The 18,188-nt window shown below is 38.7% G+C and overlaps 1 pseudogene; it reads left to right on the forward strand.

Annotated features, from left to right (window-relative positions):
* LOC102875141 overlaps positions 1-18,188 on the forward strand; it is a 38,247-nt pseudogene that overhangs the window by 16,837 nt on the left and 3,222 nt on the right.

Genomic DNA, 18,188 nt, shown 5'->3' on the forward strand with positions numbered 1-18,188 from the left:
GTTTAGGGCTGTTGTACATAGGGTCACTATGAGTCGCAAGCAACTCGACGGCACCTAACAACAACAACAACATACCATCAATTCCTGGGGACTTATTCTTAGCCAATTCTTTCAAAGCAGTCTGAACTTCTTCCCTCACCACCATATGCTCTTGCTCATATGTTGTTTCATTAAATTCTTCTGTGTCTGCCAATTCTTTTTGTTATAATGACTCTGTATACTCTTTCCATCTTCTTTTAATACTTGTAGGATCACTCAGTATTCTACCCAAAGCATCTTTAAGTATTAGAACTTGAGGCTTTAATTTCCTCTTCAGTTCCTTGAGCTTAAGAAATGCTGAGCGATTTGGGCCCCTTTGATTTTCTGACTCCAGCTCTTTGCACATTTCATTATAATATTTCACTTTGTCTTGTTGCTCAGCCTTTTGAAATCTCCTGTTCACGTCCTTAGTGTCTTGATTTCTTCCTTCTGCTTTGGCTTATCGGCTCTCCAGTGCAATATTCAGAGTCTCTTCTGACATCCATTTTGGTCTTTTCTTCCTCTTCTGTCTTTGCAACGACCTTTTGCACTCTTCCTGGATTATATTCTTGGTATCTTCCCATAACTCATCTGGTCTTCGCTCATTAGTGTTCAAGGCCTCAAATCTGTTCCTGAAATGGTTCTGAAATTCAGGTGAGATAGACTCAAGGTCATATTTTGGTTCCTGTGGGCTTGATTTCACTTTCCTTAGCTTCAGTTTAAACTTGCATATGAGTAGTTTGCATCTGTTTCACAATCAGCACCAGGCCTAGTTTTCACAGCTGATATTTTCTACAGCTGTTCTTTCCACAGGTGTAATCTATCTGATTCCTATGCATACCATCAGGTGAAATCCATCTGTATAGGCTTTTATGTTTCTTGTAAAATGTTTTTGCAACTAATAAATTGTTCATTGTGCAAAATTCTATCATCCTATCTCCAGCTTCATTTCTGCCACCAAGTCCATGCTTTCCAACTACTGATCCTTCTTCTCTGTTCCCAACTTTTGCATTTCAGTCACCCATCACTATTAATGCATCGTGATTGCATGTTTGATTGATCTCTGACTGCAAAAGTTGGTAGAAATAATCTATTTCCTCTTCTTTGGCTCTGGTTGTTGGCGCATATCTTTGGATGATAGTGGTATTCATTGGACTTCCTTGTATGTGTATGGATATTATTATCCTGTCACTCACCATATTATATTTCAAGACACATCTAGAAACAACTTTTTTAACTATGAAAGCAACCCATTTTTTCTCACCTTTTCATCTACAGCATGATAGATCATACGATCATCTGATTCAAAATGTCCCACGCCAGTCCATCTCATCTCGCCAATACCTAATATGTCGATATCTATGTGTTCCATTTCTTCTTTAAAAATATCCAACTTTCCCACATTCATAGTTCTCACATTCCATGTTCCAACCATGAGTGTCTGCTTACAACTGTTCCTCCTCTTCACTATTTCCATACTTGAAAGTTCCACATCTGTTGCCCTATCTACTAATCTAAGTGTGTTCTGTTGCACATAGGGTTTTTGAAGGCCTGCTATTTCAGAAGTGGATGGCCAATCCTTCTTAGTCTGTCTTAATCTGAATGCTCAGATTTAGAAAAGTATCTGACAGAAAAGCATTTTACAGAACAGTGCAAACGAAAGATCTTTCCCAATTGTAGAAATAACCAGTAGTTTTAGTTGTGTCCCTGCCCTTGACATGAGTCTCTTGACCCACCCCTTTCCCTGCTCCACCAGTATTCCCTTTTATTCCTACCTACTCCCTTCAACACCTATGCCTGCTATACACCCCTTGATCTGACAGCTTATATTTCAAGCTTTATGGGTTTTTGTGATTCCAAATTCATCAAGATGTTGCCGATTTCTTATGCTGTGGTCAGTGCTCCTTGAGTTTAGGGGCCTGTAAGTCCAAATATAAACCTCTAATGTTAGGGAAACCTTCATATTTCAAATGGTTCTGAAGAAAAGTCCTTTATCTTTAATTTCTGCTCCAGGTTTAACTTCTTGTGGCTTGGGCATTTTACCTTCCATTTACAACAAACTGTGGTCACACTATTTCTCAGGGGAGGGGTGATCTGTCCCGTAGATCTGGTATGTAGTGTTCTTTTTCTGGCTGAGGGCCACAGGCCCTCGGGCCCCAAGGCCTCCATGGGGCACTTTGTTCTGCACGCACCTGGGACAGGCTACCTGTTTGGGTGATGGGGGACAAAGCTAGGATCCCCAATTTCCATTCCTCTTCCTAGTTCCCCTGTACTTCTGTCTCACATGGCAGTGGCGGCAGCATTCAGCCCTTAAGAGGCCACAAATTAAAGCAAGGTGAACAGGTTTAGGTATGCCCACAGCTGTCAGTCTTCTTCTTTTTTTTTTTTCAAATATTTAAAAAAAACTCAGGCCTGCCTTTAATTGTTTTTGGTGAATCATTCTTCTAGGTCATGTAACCCTGGTAGGTCCAGTTGCTCTACAGAGGTAATTCATGGTTGCTGTGAAGCGGAACACTGTGACACTGATGAGTCAAATGCAAGAATGGTTACCCATGGTGGACGGTGTTTGGTGAAGCTCCCCGATTAAAAGAAGCTTGGAAGCAGGAGTGGCATCCACTTCCACAATAGCTTGCCTCAGGAAACATTATGAACCCAGAGAAATAATAAAAGTTGTTCAGGACATGTCCAGGACTTTTGCTCATAGGGTCAATATGAGTCACTTGTGACTTGATGGCACTTAACAACAACAACAACAACAACATATATTAAATTAATAATTTTGAAAACAAAAGCATAAAAGCAGGTAATTAACTATGTAGGCGAAAATATAGCTGAACATTTATGTGGCCTTTTGTGAAGAAGATTTTTTCCCCCCCATTCCTTCATGGTTGCACATTTTTCTCCTGCCCACCCTTCCCCCCAATTCACTTTTCTCTTTGAGAAAAAGAAAAAAAACTCTTTCACTGTTATACAATCCCCTCCCCCCCTTCTACTTTACTATGCACCTCTTATTCTGGACTATTAGGCAAATAATACCTAATCATATATTCCTCTTAAACAGTTCTCTCCCTCATCTTCAATAAAGTGTACATCATATCCTCCTCTTCTTAGTTTCCCCCAACCCCGATATCAGTCTTGTTTTATAACAGTGGCATTATGCAGTATTTGTCCTTTCGTGCCTGAGATATTTCACTCAGCCTAATGACCTCCAGGGTCACCCATTTTGTATAATATTTCATGAGTTCCTTGTTTTCCAATGCTGTGTAGTATTCCATTGTGTGAATATACCACTGCTTCTCTATCCATTTGTTTGTGGGTGGGCAGTTGGATTATTTTCAACTCTTTACTATTGTGAACAGCAATAAATATGGGCATACATATATCTGCTTGGGTGGCAGTTCTGGTTTCTTTAGGGTATATTTCTAGTAGTGGAATTGCTGGGTCAAAAAGGTATTTATAATTCCAACTTTTTGAGAAAGCATCATACTGCCTTCCTTTGTGATTAAACCATTCTACACTCCCACCAACAGTGAATAAGGGTTCCAGTTTCTCCACAACCTTTCCAGAATTTGTTGTTTGCTGCTCTGTTGAATTTTGCTATAGTTACTGGGGTGAGATGATATCATATAATTGTTTTGATTTTCGTATCTCTTAGAGCTAGGGATTTTGAATATTTCTTCATGTATTTGCCATCTGAATGTCTTCTTTGGTAAAGTGTCTCTTTATATCCTTTGTCCATTTTGCAATTGTGTTGTTTACCTATATCTTGTTGTGGTGCTCAAGTATTATATAAACTCTAGATATAAGTCCCTTATCAGACATGCCATTACCAAATATTTTTTACCCATCTGTGGCTTGCCTTTTTACTCTGTTGGAGAAGTTTTTTGAAATGCATAGGGATTTTATTCATAGAAGGTTCCATTCATCTATTTTATCCTCTCCTGTTCTTACGTTTTTCAGCATTCTTGGAAGATCTTTATGTTGTGGATTAGGGCTTCTAGAGTTCTTCCAAGCTTTTCTCTAATGAAGCTTATAGTCCTTGATTTTAGTCCTAGGTCTTTGATCCACTTTGAGTTGGTTTTTGTATATGGAGTGAGGTGTGGATTTTGCTTGAGTTTTCTGCAGAGATACTTTTCCAATTTTGCCAACACCATTTGTTAAAAAGCCTGTCGTTTCCCCAATTATCTCATTTCCTCTCCTTGTCAAAATTCAGTTGACCATAGATAGATGGACTCATTTCTGGGTTCTCAATTCTATTCCACTGATCTATGGGTCTGTCATTGTATTCAGTACCACGCTGTCTTGACCATCATGCAGTGTAGTAGGATTTAAAATCAGGGAGTGACATATCTCCTACCTTGTTTCTCTCTCTCTCTTTTTAATTTTATTGAACATTTACAGAGACTTTGGATTTCCATTAATTCATTGTTACACACTGTCCTCCCTGATGTCTCTCCCCTCAGTTAGCTTTTCTCTTTGAAAAGTAAAAAAAAATCTTTCATTGTTATACAATTCTCCCCTGCCCCCCTAAATCCACTCCATTATGCAGCTTTCATTCTGAACTCTTCTCATGACAATGAATACGTAATCATATAGTCCTCCTAAACAGTTCTCTCCCTCATCTATTTCAATGCAATATACATTATTTATCCCCTCTTAGTTTCTCCTCAACCCTGATGTCCCATTTTACAACAGTGGCACTATGTAGTATTTGTCCTTTTGTGACTGAGATATTTCACTCAAAGTAATGTTCTCCTTGGTCACCCATTTTGTATACTGTTTCATGAGTTCCTGGTTTTCAATGCAGCATAGTAGTCCATTGTGTAATTATACCAGAGCTTATAATACAGCTTCTCTAGTCATTTGTTTGTTGATGTGCACTTGGATCATTTCCAGCTCTTTGCTATTGTGAACAAAACCTCAATAAACATGGGTGAGCAAATATCTAATTGAGTGGCAGTTTTGGTTTCTTTAGGATATATTCCCAGTAGTGAAATTACTGGGTTAAAGGATATCTCTATTTGTAACTTTTTGAGAAAGAGCCATATTGCCTTCCATAGTGGTGGCACCAATTTACACTCCCACCAACAGTGAATAGGGTTCCAGTTTCTCCACAACCTTGCCAGCATTTGTAGTTTGCTGCTCTGTTAAATTTTGCTTTTCTTACTGAGTGAGATGATATCTTATAGTTGTTTTGATTTGTATCTCTCTTAGAGCTAGGGATTTTGAACATTTCTTCATGTATTTGTTCACCATCTGAATGTCTTCTTTGGTGAAATATCTGTTCATATCCTGTGCCCATTTTGCAATTGGGTTGTTTACCTTTATTTTGTGGTGCTCGAGTCTTTTAGAAATTCGAGATATAAGTTCCTTATCAGATATGTCATTACCAAATATTTTCCCCCAGTTTGTAATTGTCTTTTTACCCTATTGGAGAAGTTTTTGGAAATGTATAATGATTTGATTCTTAGAAGGTCCCATTCATCTATTTTATCCTCTCCTGGTTGTAAGTTTTTCAGGATGCTTGGAAGACTGTTTATGTTGTGGATTAAGGCTTCTAGAGTTCTTCCAAGCTTTTCTCTAATGACGTTTATAGTCTTTGGTTTTAGTCCTAGGTCCTTGATCCACATTCTTGGCTTTTGTGTATGGAATGAGGTATGGATCTTGCTTTAGTTTTCTACAGTTAGTTTTCCAATTTTGCCAATACCATTTGTTGAAAGAGCTGTTGTTTCCCCCCTTAACTGATTTCTCTCCTTCTAAAAAATCAGTTGTCCATAGGTAGATGGCCTGATTTCTGGGTTCTCAGTTCTATTCTATTCATCTATGTGTCAGTCATTGTCCCATTACTACACCATCTTGACCACCGGCAGTGTAGAAGGATTTGAAATCAGTGAGTGAGAGTCTTCCTACCTTCTTTCTCTTAAGGAGTGCTTTCCTTATTTGGGGTCTCTTTCCATTCTAAATGAAATTGAAAATTGTCTTTTCCATCTCTTCGCAGAATGGAACTGTTATTTGTATTGGGAGTGCATTGAACGTTAGATTGCTTTTGGTAGGATTGTGATTTTCACAATATTGAGTCTTCTATTCAAGAGTAAGGTATATTCTTCCATTTCTCCAGGTCTCTTTTTGTTTCTTGTAGTAATATTTTGTAATTTTCTTTGAATAAATCCTTTGTGTTTCTAGTTAGATTTACTCCCAAGTATTTAATAGTATGATTAGCTATTGTGATGGGTATTGTGTTTCTTAGCTCCAGTTCTGTTTTCTCTTTGTCCCTGTGAGAAATTCAATCTATTTTGTATGTTGATCTTGTATCCTGCCACTTTGCTGAATTGGTCAACTCTGTCCAGTAGTTTTCTTGTTGAGTCTTTAGGGTTTTTCTAAGTATAAGTATATATCATCTGCATATAGAGATAATTTTGCCTCCTTGTCAATTTCAATACTCCTCTTATTTCCTTCTCTTATCTTATTGCTATCACTAGATAATGTCTGTAATCTCTCTCCATTGAGAACAATGTTGACTCTCAGGTTTGTGCATATACTTTTTACTATGTGGAGGATATTCTCCTCTATAATCCTATTTTGTTGAGTGTTTTAACCAGGAAAGATTGCTGGATTTTGTCAAAGGCCTTTTCTGCATCAATTTATAGGATCATGTGATTTGTGTTCTTTGCTTTGTTAATGTGATGAATTACACTGATTCTTTTTCTTATGTTGAACCATCCTTCTACTCCTCTCATCAAGCCCACTTGGTAATTTTTTTTAACGTGTCGTGGATTCTATTGGCCATTATTTTCTTCAGAATTTTTGCATGATGTTCATGAGAGATATTGGCCTAGAGTCTTTTATTTTGGTGGTGTCTTTACCTCTTTGATATCAAGAATATTTGCTTCCTAGAATGAGTCTGGAAAAATTTCATCTTTTTCTATTTTCTGAAATAGTTTATGTAGAATTGGTGACAGTTCTTCTCTGAATGTCTGGTAAAATTCACTTGTAAAACAATCTGGTCCAGGGCTTTTTTTGGCTGGAAGTTGTTTTATTACCTTTTCAATTTCTTCTTTTGTAATGGATCTGTTCAGATGTTTAATTTACATTTATGTCAGTTTAGGTAGGTTGTGAATTTCTAAGTATTTTCTATTTCCTCTAGATTTTTAGATTTGTTTGAGCATATTTTTCCATAATATTCCATTGTTAGCTTTTTAATTTTAATTGCTTCTGTTGTGACATTACCAGTTTCATCTCTTATTTGGATTGTTTGTGTCTTTTCTTTCTTTTCCTTTGTTAGTTTTGCTAGAGATTTGTCAATTTTATTGACCTTTTTCAAGAACCAACTCTTGGTTTTGTTGATGGTTTCAGTTGTTTTTCTGTTTTCTATTTCATTTATTTCTGTCCAATTTTTAATTATTATTAATTTTAATGAAAGTTTAGAGACTTTAGATTTCCATTCATTCATTGTTGCACTTTTCTCCCTGCCCACTCCCTCCCCCGTTCGCTCTTCTCTTTGAAAAGTTATTCAATCCCTCCCCCCAAGTCCACTCTCCTATGTAGCCCTCACTCTGGACTCCTGTTATGACAATAAGGGTGTCAGGGTTTCTTGCTGTTCTTTTTCAATTTGCTGGAGATATTGGGTTAGAGAGTCAATGTTCATTTTTTCCTGTCTTTTGATGTGTTTGCTTATTGTCATAAATTGACCTCTGATTACTGTTTTGGCTGTTTTCCAGAGGTTTTGGTAAGTTTTGTTTTCATTGTCATCTGTTTCAGAAACATTTTAGTTTCATTTTTTATTTCTTCTAGGACCCACTCATGTTCAAGCATAGTGTTGCTCTGCTTCCAAATGTATGTTTCCCCCATTTTTATTATTAATTATCCTCTTGTTATTAATTTTTAGTTTTGTAGCATTGTGGTCTGTGTAGATGCTTTGCATTATTTCTATGTTTTTGAATTTATTGATATTTGCCTTGTGACCCAAATTGTGATCTCTCCTGGAGAACTTTTCATGCACCTTGGAGGAGAAGGTATACTCTACTTTTTTGAGTGCGTTATCTTATAACTGTTTATGAGATTTCGTTGGTTTATTTTGTGGTTTAAATCTCACTATCTTTGCTGAGTTTCTTTCTAGTAGTGCTATCTTTTCTTGAGAATGGTGTATTGAAGTCTCCAACTACTATAGTGGTGTTGTCTAGTTTCTTTTTTCAGTTTTGTTAATGTTTGTTTTGTATATTTTGCAGCAGTATCATCTGGTGCATAGATATTTATTATTACTAAGTCTTTTTGTTCTACTGATTCTGTAATCATTAGGTAGTGACCTTTGTGATCGGTTTTGCATTGAAATCTATTTTATCCAAGATTAAAATTGCTACTCCTGCTTTTTTCTGTTTGCCACCTGCTTGGTATATTTTTACCACTCTTTTAGTCTTTATTAAAGTTCACTTTTCTGGTGTGTCTCTTGTAGATTTTGATAGATTTTGTTTTGCTTTTATGTCCAATCTGCTACTCTTTTTCTTTTCAGATAGATGTGCATTTAAACCATTTACATTCAGTGTGATTATTGAGAGGCAAGGTTTTATTGCTATCATTTTGTTGTGCTCTTTTTTGGTGTTCTTGCTAATTATTTTGGCTCATTCTGATTTCTGTGGAACCTCTGTAAGAAGGACTTCTCTCAGTGTTTCCTGCAAAACTGGTTTTCTTTTTACAAACTCCCTTAGATTCTCTTTTTCTGAGAATATCTTGATCTTGCATTCATATTTTGTGGATAATTTTGCTGTGCACAATATTCTTGGTTGATAGTTGTGTTCTTTAAGTATTTGATATCTGTTATTCCACTGTCTTCTTGGTCTCTTGGTTTCTGCTGAGAAATTGGCATTTAATTTTATTTGCGCTCCTTTATAAATCTTTGTTTCTCACTTCCTGCTTCCAGAATTCTTTCTTTATCTTTGGTTCTGGCCAATTTGACTAATGCCTTGCTGTTTTTCTTTTGGAGTCTCTTATATATGGTGATCACTCAGCTTCTTGAATATATATTCTCTAATCTTCATTATGCTTCTTCCTGATCTGGGATTTGGATGATGTGCATGTTATTTCTCTTGATGCTGTACCACAGTATTCTTAGGTTTTCTCCTTTCCCTTCCTTTTGGTTCTGCTTTTTGTTCTAGCAGATCAGTGGTGACAATTCTATCTTCTACTTCACTGATTCTGTGTTCCACATCTTCATGTGTCCCTCCATCATGTTGATAGCATTGGTCCTCACAGATTGTGGTTTCTTGGTTTTCCAGAACCTCTAATGCCTCATTTGTTTTATCTGCATTGTTTTGGATTTTTTTTTTTACCGTCTCTTTGTTTTTACTTGCTGTGTCCTGAAATGCAAATTAAAACAACTATGAGATCATATCTCACCCCAGACAGAATAGCAAACTTTAACAGAACAGCAAGCAACAAATCCCGGCGAGGTTGTGGAGAAACTAGAACCCTTATTCACTGTTGGTGAGAGTGTGAAATGGTACAAGTCATATTTCATTGTTATTATTGTTGTTGTTATATGCCATCGAGTTGTTTGCGACTCATAGTGACCCTATGCACAATAGCTCTGAGGCCTGCTCTATACTGTGCCAACTTATTACTCTAGTCACTGGATCAATTCATTTTATTGATGGTCTTTCTCTCCTTCTTTGTCCCTTCATGCTTCCAAGAGTGATGTCACTCTCCAACGACTGGTACCTCCTTGCAACATTCCCAAAATAAGTCAGATGAAGCCTCAGAACCTTTATCTCCAAGGAGCAGCCTAATTTCACTCTCTCTAGGATGAACCCATTTGTTTTCTGTTGGCAATCCATTTATATATTCAACACTCCAGCATCACAGCTCAAAGGCATCAATTCTCTATCATCCCTAGTCATTATTCAACTCCTAATCATGACGTAGAATTCAGTTAGATGTGGAGGTTAGACATCCTCTCACTCCAAAACATATCAAAACAGAGTTCATAGATTTATCACACTTGCTAAATATAAAGTCTTGTAAAAAATAAAAAAATGTTTTTTAATGCAGTCACCCCAAAAACATATCTATTCATTCTTTGAGAATTCTCTTTTGTGTGTCTCACATTCTCAACTTTCTCCCTGAACAGATTATGATCACATTCAATTGTATTTAATTAATATTGTGAATTTCAGTTGAAAAATAAAAATAAAAGACTCTAAAGATCATATGTCAATATGGGCTGACTTGCGTTCTTAGAGGGATATTCCAGTTTGTAATAGTTAATTTTATGTATCAACTTAAATAGGTAAACAGTGGAATTTTTTGCTTTGGAGAAAGCAGAATATCTTTTATAAGGTAGTCTAACGGAATGGAATTAATCAGTTAGGCGAGAAATGAGGAAAGTATTTCCCTAGGTATGTCTGCCTTCACATTGTAAGTAAATATTTTGGCAGAATTCTCACTTAACTCTTCTCTCTGCAAACTTATAATCACTTAACTTGGATTTTTGGACTTACCACCCTCCATTTTTGCATGAGCCCACTCCTTGAAATAAGTTCTTATCTCTTTTTTATTATTTTAGAACACTTTAAAGTTCAAGTTTTAAAACAGATGTTCCATATGTAATAGGGATTGTCTCTTGAAAATTCATTGCTTTCAAGCTGGTTCCAACTTCTTGTGATTCTTCATCAGGTTTCTGAAGATGTAAATTGTAATGGGAGTGGATGGTCTATCCTTATCCCTTTTTAAAAGGTAGTGGATTTGAACCACTAAAGACATGTATTTATGGTTAGCATCTTTATGGACTATACCACCAGAGCTTCTCATCTCTGGCAAAAAATAATCATTGAAAATATCAACTACAGAAAAATTAAAGTAGAAAACAAAAGTTTCCCAATTCAAGTAGGAATTAAGGTTAAAATAAGAGGATCTGGTAGCCTAGAGTGTCAGGGTTGTGCTGCGCCCCAGTCAGGTGGTTTGAATCCACCAGCTGCTTTGAGGGAGAAAAATGGGCAATCTCCTTCATGTGATTTGCATCCTCTGAAAGCTTGCCGTACTTTCAGCTGTGAAAGCAATGAAAGAGAGGTTACTTGTTGACCAAAAACAATAACAACAAAAATAAGAAAATAACTTATGTGTATCAAGAAATGCCAGAACACAATCCATGCTTTAGTTTCTACAAGCTGTTTATTTTCATATCTGTTTTATAGACCTTTTCAAGGCTACACAGCTTATAAATAAGGCAAAGCCAAGTTTGCCTTATTTACAGGTCATGCTTTTTTTCACTCGGCTTTTTATGCCAAGCAAAATATCTGAAATCAAGATCAAATGTAGGAAGGATAGCTTCCAATGCTTGGTGCTGCATATTGAACAATGCTGACAGACTGACCTTGCCAAGCTGTGGCATAAGGTACTTGGGTTAGCATTCAGGTCCTACAAGCCAAGATATTCTCTGCCCTTTCAAGGACTCTGGGTTACTGTGCTTGCTTATAGAAGGGGCTGGGGGTGGGCAAGGAGGAGCCACTTGTTACATTGGTCAATATGCCATCTCTGGGAGAACTGTCATCTGGTATCATAATGCCATTTATGAGGAAGGATAGGTGGGAAGCAGTCACATTTTATATATAGCTATTTGTTATCTGTAGTTCTGCAACATTCATGCTAAAATGGACCTTGTAACTGCTGTCTTTGAACAAAACCCATAGCAACAGCAAGCTGTTAAATGATGGTGTAAGCTATTAGCTTGTTTGCCCTGGAGATAGAAAATTATATTTATGGAATTTTCTGCTTTGACTGAAAGATTACTCTTACCTGCTGAAAGTGTATCTCTTTTTTTTATTCATTGCAAATACCTTTTATAAGATACATAAATGCAGGCTATACACATGGATCTCACCTGATGGTATGCATAGGAGTAAAATAGATTACAATATTCTCTTTACATTTCTATTTTATCGTCTTCATAGCATCCTCCGCCCTCCACTCTCAGAAATGCACTTTTGTTCATCTGGTGCTTGTTTCCTATCTGGCTTCTCCCAGCATTGAAGATCCTTGAAGATATGGATTTTTCCAACTTAGTTCACTTAAAAAAATTTATTTATTTTTAATAATTTTAATGAACATTTACAGAGAATTTGGATTTCCATTCATTCATTGTTGCTCTTCTCTCCCCGCCCAGCCCTCTCCACCTGCCCCCCAGTTCGCTCCTCTCTTTCAAAAGTAAAAGAAAGACTCCCTCCCTGGTACACAATCCCCCCGCACCCCTCCCACCCCCCCAAGTACATTCCACTATGCAACCTTAATTGTGGACTCTTGTGATAACCATAAGACCCTATCATACATCGCTTTTAAATTATTCAGTCCCTCATCTGTTTCAGTGCAGTATACACAATTTATCCAGTTTTTCTCAGTCTTACCCCAACCCTGATATCAGTCCCATTTTACAACAGTGGCACCATGCAATATTTGTCCTTTTGCGACTGAGATATTTCACTCAGCATAATGTCCTCCAGGCTCACCCATTTTGAACGATATTGAATGAATTCCTTGTTTTTCAATGCAGCATAGTATTCCATTGTGTGAATATACCACAGCTTCTCTATCCATTCGTTTGTTGATGGGCACCTGGGTTGTTTCCAACTCCTTGCTATTGTGAACAGAGCTGCGATAAACATGGGTGTACAGAAAGTGTATCTCTTATAAGATGTGATGGAAGTGATTGTTTCCTCTACTCAAACGTTCCTTTTGTTATTACTTAAGAAATAATAAATAGAAACACTAAAAATTGTAGTCATTTGTTCTGGTTATGGTGAGAATCTTTGCTTTCTCAGCTAGAGAAGTTTAGGAATTTAAGAGCTTTGTATCTTGAGATTGTTGTTATGTGCTGTTGACTCGCCTGTGACTCATAGCAACCCTATATACAATAGATCTAAACCTTGCTCTATGCTGTGCCAATCTTATTGTCTTTGACACACCTACCACCATTACCCCAGTCACTGAGTCACTCCATCTCATTAAGGGTCTTCCTCTCTTGTGCTGTCCCTCCACCCCCGCCCCAAGCATGACATCCCTCTACAAGGACTGGTCCTTCCTTGCAACATGTCCAAAGTGTGTCAGACGAAGCTGCAGAATCCTTGCCTACAAGGAGCAGCCTGGTCTTACCCTCTCTAGGATGAACCTGTTTGTTCTCTTAGCAGTCTGTGTTATATTCATTACTCCTTTCCAGCACCACAGCTCAAAGGCATCAGTTCTCTTTCTATTATCTATCCCTACCCAATGTCCAGCTTTCTGATGTATAAAGTAATTGCAAAGACTGTTTGGCTATTTCTACTGGCAGAATATATTTGACTGCAAAATAGCATGAAACTATTACATGAGTTCTAGAATAGAATCATTAAGGATTATTAACTGGAAAGAGGAATAAAGAGTATTTCTTTTTTCTTTTTGTTGTTGCATACCATCAAACCCCTCCTTTTCCAGCAGAGCATATGGTGGATTAGAACCAAATGCCTTCAGGATTGCAATGTAGCTTCTTGCCACTAGGCCACCAGAGATCCCGGAACCTATTTCTTTTAACTACTTACCCATTCATTCACCTTCTTATCACGTATTTATTTTTATAACTTTATACTAGTATATATATAAAATTTTAATACATTGTTTTTGAGAAGAAATTCTTTCAATTTCCCTTACCCGCACCCATCAAATTGTACAACCCCATGATTAATATCCTTTCCCCCTATAAATCTTCATCCCTCTGCTTTCTCCCTCTCCCACTCCTCTTGGATCCTTATACTCATTCTACAATAGTGGTTTTATACAACATTTATCCTTGTGGGACTGAATTAGTTCATGAAGCATAATGCACTCCAGTCCTACCCAAGTTAGGTAAAAATTTACAAAGTCATTGCTCCTGCATGCTGCATAGTATTCCATTGTGTGAATGTACCAAAATTTCTCAATCCATTCGTTTGTTGTTAGACATTTGTTCTATTTCCATGTTTTTGCGACTATGAATAATGCTGCTATGAATATTGGTGTACAAATCTCCGTTGGTGCCTCAGTTCTCATCTTCTCAGGGTGTATTACAAGTAGTGGAATAGCTTGATTGACTATATTATAGGTGTGTTATACTAACATTAGGGCACTCTGGTGATTTAGTCTATAGTGGCTTGTGCTGCAAATTCAAAGGCTGATCCTATGTGGAAGTTCAAATCCACTAGCAACTTCTTGGGAAAGAGAAGGACAATCTCCTGTTCAATTTACAGCCTTGGAAACTCACTTGAGGGTCTACTATGAATTTGTTCAGATTCAATGACAATGAGTAATATCGATATTATTTATTATGTTGTTGCTATGTGCTGTTGAGTCACCTGCGACTCATATCGACCCCATGTACAACAGCTCTGAAGACTGCCCTGTCCTGAGCCAGTTTAATTGACTGACACAGCAACCTCCATTGCCCTAGTTACTGTATCAGTCCATCTCATCGGGGTCTTCCTCTCCTGCGCTGTCCCTCCATCCTTCTAAGCCTGATGTTCTTCTCCAAGAACTGGTCCCTTCCAGCCACGTGCCCAAAGTATGTAAGGTGGAGCCTCAAAATCTAGCTTCTAAGGAGAAACTTGGTTTTACCCTCTCCAAGACAGAACTATTTGTTTTTTGGTGGTCCATGACTCTTCTTCAGCACCACAACTCAAAGGCAGAAATTCTTCTTTTATCCTTCTTAGTTGTTATACAGCTCTCTGGTGAATTATAATTGAGAAGACCACAGACTGGATTAAGTGCACCTTAATCTCTAGACTGACATCCTTGCTTCTCAGTACTCTAGAGAGGACCATGGCAGCAGATTTTCCCAGTGCAATTCATCTTTGGAATTCCTGACTGCTGGTGTCAAGAGTGTTAATTGTGGAGGCGAGCAAGCTGTAATTGTTAACAACCTCAATCTTGTCTCTATCTATCATGATGCTGCCCATTGGCCCAGTGGTGAGAATCTTTGTCTTCTTGATGTTGAGCTTCAATCGTTGAAGTACTTTATCTTCTGCAACAAGCGCTTCAGGTCCTCCTCAGTTTCAGCAAGCAAGGTTGTGCCATTTGCATAATGTAGGTCGTTGATGAGTCTTCCTCCAATCCTGATGCCACGTTCCTCTTCATAAAGCTCTGCTTCCTGAATGATCTGTTCTGTAATATACACAATTATATCCACTTCCTAAACAACATGTCTCAGAAAACTATGAACTTTGATAAATGTCGATAGTCATAGAAAGGCCTCAGGCCTTTTGTTCATAGGGTTGCTATGAGTTGTGCTCAACTCGAAGGCAATCAGCAACAACAAATACACACACACACAAACATATAAAATAAGGTAACAATATTACAGTATCATTTTGAGAAAAATCACAACTTTCTGACTTCTCTGTCCCTGGGAGGGCATTATGACTCCTGATTCAGAAACACTTATCAGTTAATTTCCTAAGCCTTTTCAGTTGTTGTTGTTATCTGCCACTGAGTTGCTTGATACTCATAATGACCCTATGTACAACAGCCCTAAACTCTGCTCTGTCCTGTGCAAATCACACTGTTTGTGACACATCTATCCCAATTATCCAGTCACTGAATCAATCCGCCTCATAGAAGGCCTTCCTCTCCTGTGCTGTCCCTCCACGTTCCCAAGCATGATGTCCCTCTCCAAGGACCAGTCCCTCCTAACAACATGTCCAAAATATGTTAGACGAAGCCATAGAATCCTTGCCTCCAAGGAGCAGCCTGGTTTAACCCTCTCCAGGCTGAATCTGTTTGTTTTCCTAGCAGTCCATGGAATCCTCAACACTCTTCTCCAGCACCACAGCTCAAAGGCATCAATTAATTCTCCTTCTATCCACCCCAGTCATTGTCCAACTCTCTGATGCATAACAAGTGATTGCAAAGACCATGGCCTGTATCAGATGCACCTTAGTCTCCAGAGTGACACCATTGCTCTTCAGAATTTTGGAAAGGTCCCTAACAGCAGACTTTCCCATTGCAATATGTCTTAATTTCCTGGCTGCTGGTGCCAAGAGTGTTGACTGTAGAGCCAAGCAAACTAAAGCTGTGAACAATCTCAGTCTCTTCACCATCCATCCTGATGCTGCCAGTTGGTCCAGAGGTGAGAATCTTTGTCTTCTTGACATTGAGCCTCAATCCATACTGAAAGCTGCAGTCCTTGACCCTCTGCAGCAACCGCTTCAGGTTCTCCTCAGTTTCAGCAAGCAGGGTTGTGTCAACTGCATAACGCAGATTGTTAACAGATCTTCCACCAATCCTGACAGCACATTTCTCCTCATAGAGCCCAACCTCCTGGATACTCTGTTCTGCATACAGCTTGGAAAAGTATGGAGACAGGACACATCCCTGGCGTACGCCCTTCCCAATTTTGAACCATGCAGTGTTTCCTTGCTCTGTTCTGACGACTGCCTCTTTGTCCAAGTATAGGTTTGGCATTAGCACGATCAAGTGTTCTGGGATTCCCATTCTTCTCAGAGTCAGCCACAGTTTGTTTTGATCCACACAGTTAAATGCCCTTGCATAGTCAATGAAGCACAGATAGACATTCCTCTGATATTCCCTGCTTTCAGCTAAGATCCATCTAACATTAACTACAATGTCCCTAGTACCACAACTCCTTCTAAACCCAGCCTGGACTTCCAGCAGTTCTTTGCTGATGTGCTGTTCCAGTCGTTTTTGGATGATCTTCAGTAGAATTTTGCTTGCATGTGAAAGCAATGATGTTGTTCTAAAGTTTCCACACTCTGTTGGGTCACCATTCTTTGGGACAGGAACAAATATAGATCTCTTCCAGTCAGTTGGCCAAGTGGTTGTTCTTCAGATTTCTTGGCACAACTTGGTGAGTACGTCCATGGCAGCATCTATTAGCTGAAATATGTCAATTGATATACCATCTATTCCTGGGGTCTTATTTTTTGTTATTTCCTTCAAAGCAGCCTGAACTTCTTCTTTCATCACCATAGGCTCTTGCTCATATGTTGTTTCATGAAATTCTTCTGTGTCTGCCAATTCCTTTTGATATAGTGACTCAGTATATTCTATCTTCTTTTAGTACTTCCTGGATCATTTAATATTCTGCCTAACTTGAGGTTTGAATTTGTTCTTCAGTTCCTTCAGCTTAAGAAATGTTGAGGCTGACACGCCTTAGCGCCAGCAGCGAGTTGGAGCTCTATGGAGGTGGCCTTGGGTACCAGGTGTTGGCTGCAGTGGCGATTCCTCTGAACTGAGTGTTTCAAACCGTTCCACGACTCCTTCCTCCCCCTTCCCTCCCCCTTTTTTGTTTCCCATTCCCCTTCCCTCTCCCTTCCCCGTCCCCGAGTCCCCGAGGACCGGATCCTGAGGAGGCAGCTGAGGTGGCAGCTGCTGAGTTCTAGGTGAAGGTTTTTAATTTCTCCCTTCCCCTCCCCTCCCCACCCCATCCATTAATATTATTCTTTTGAAGATTCTTCGTTGTCAAGCCGCCAAAGTGGAGAGTGCGATTGTAGAAGGGGGTGCTTCTCGTTTCAGTGCTTCTTCGGACGGAGGAAGAAGTAGGGGTGGACCTCAGCACTATCTCAAGACTGCTGGCAACAGCGAGTTCCTGGGGAAAACCCCAGGGCAAAACGCTCAGAAATGGATTCCTTCAAGAAGCACTAGACGAGATGACAGCTCTGCAGCAAACAACTCCGCAAATGAAAAAGAACGACATGATGCAATCATCAGGAAAGTAAGAGACATACTAAACAAGCTTACTCCTGAAAAGTTTGACAAGCTATGCCTTGAGCTCCTCAATGTGGGTGTAGAGTCTAAACTCATCCTTAAAGGGGTCATACTGCTGATTGTGGACAAAGCCTTAGAAGAGCCAAAGTATAGCTCATTGTATACTCAGCTATGTCTGCGATTGGCAGAAGATGCACCAAACTTTGATGGCCCAGCAGCAGAGGGTCAACCAGGACAGAAGCAAAGCACAACATTCAGACGCCTCCTAATTTCAGAATTACAAGATGAATTTGAAAACCGAACCAGAAATGTTGATGCCTATGATAAGCGTGAAAATCCCCTCCTCCCAGAGGAGGAGGAACAGAGAGCCATTGCTAAGATCAAGATGTTGGGGAACATCAAATTCATTGGAGAACTTGGCAAGCTTGATCTTATTTTTTAATTTTTTATTTTATTTT

This window comes from Elephantulus edwardii, unplaced genomic scaffold, assembly GCF_000299155.1.
Source record: "Elephantulus edwardii isolate Elephantulus edwardi_28Jun2011 unplaced genomic scaffold, EleEdw1.0 scaffold00111, whole genome shotgun sequence".
Lineage (NCBI taxonomy): Eukaryota > Metazoa > Chordata > Mammalia > Macroscelidea > Macroscelididae > Elephantulus > Elephantulus edwardii.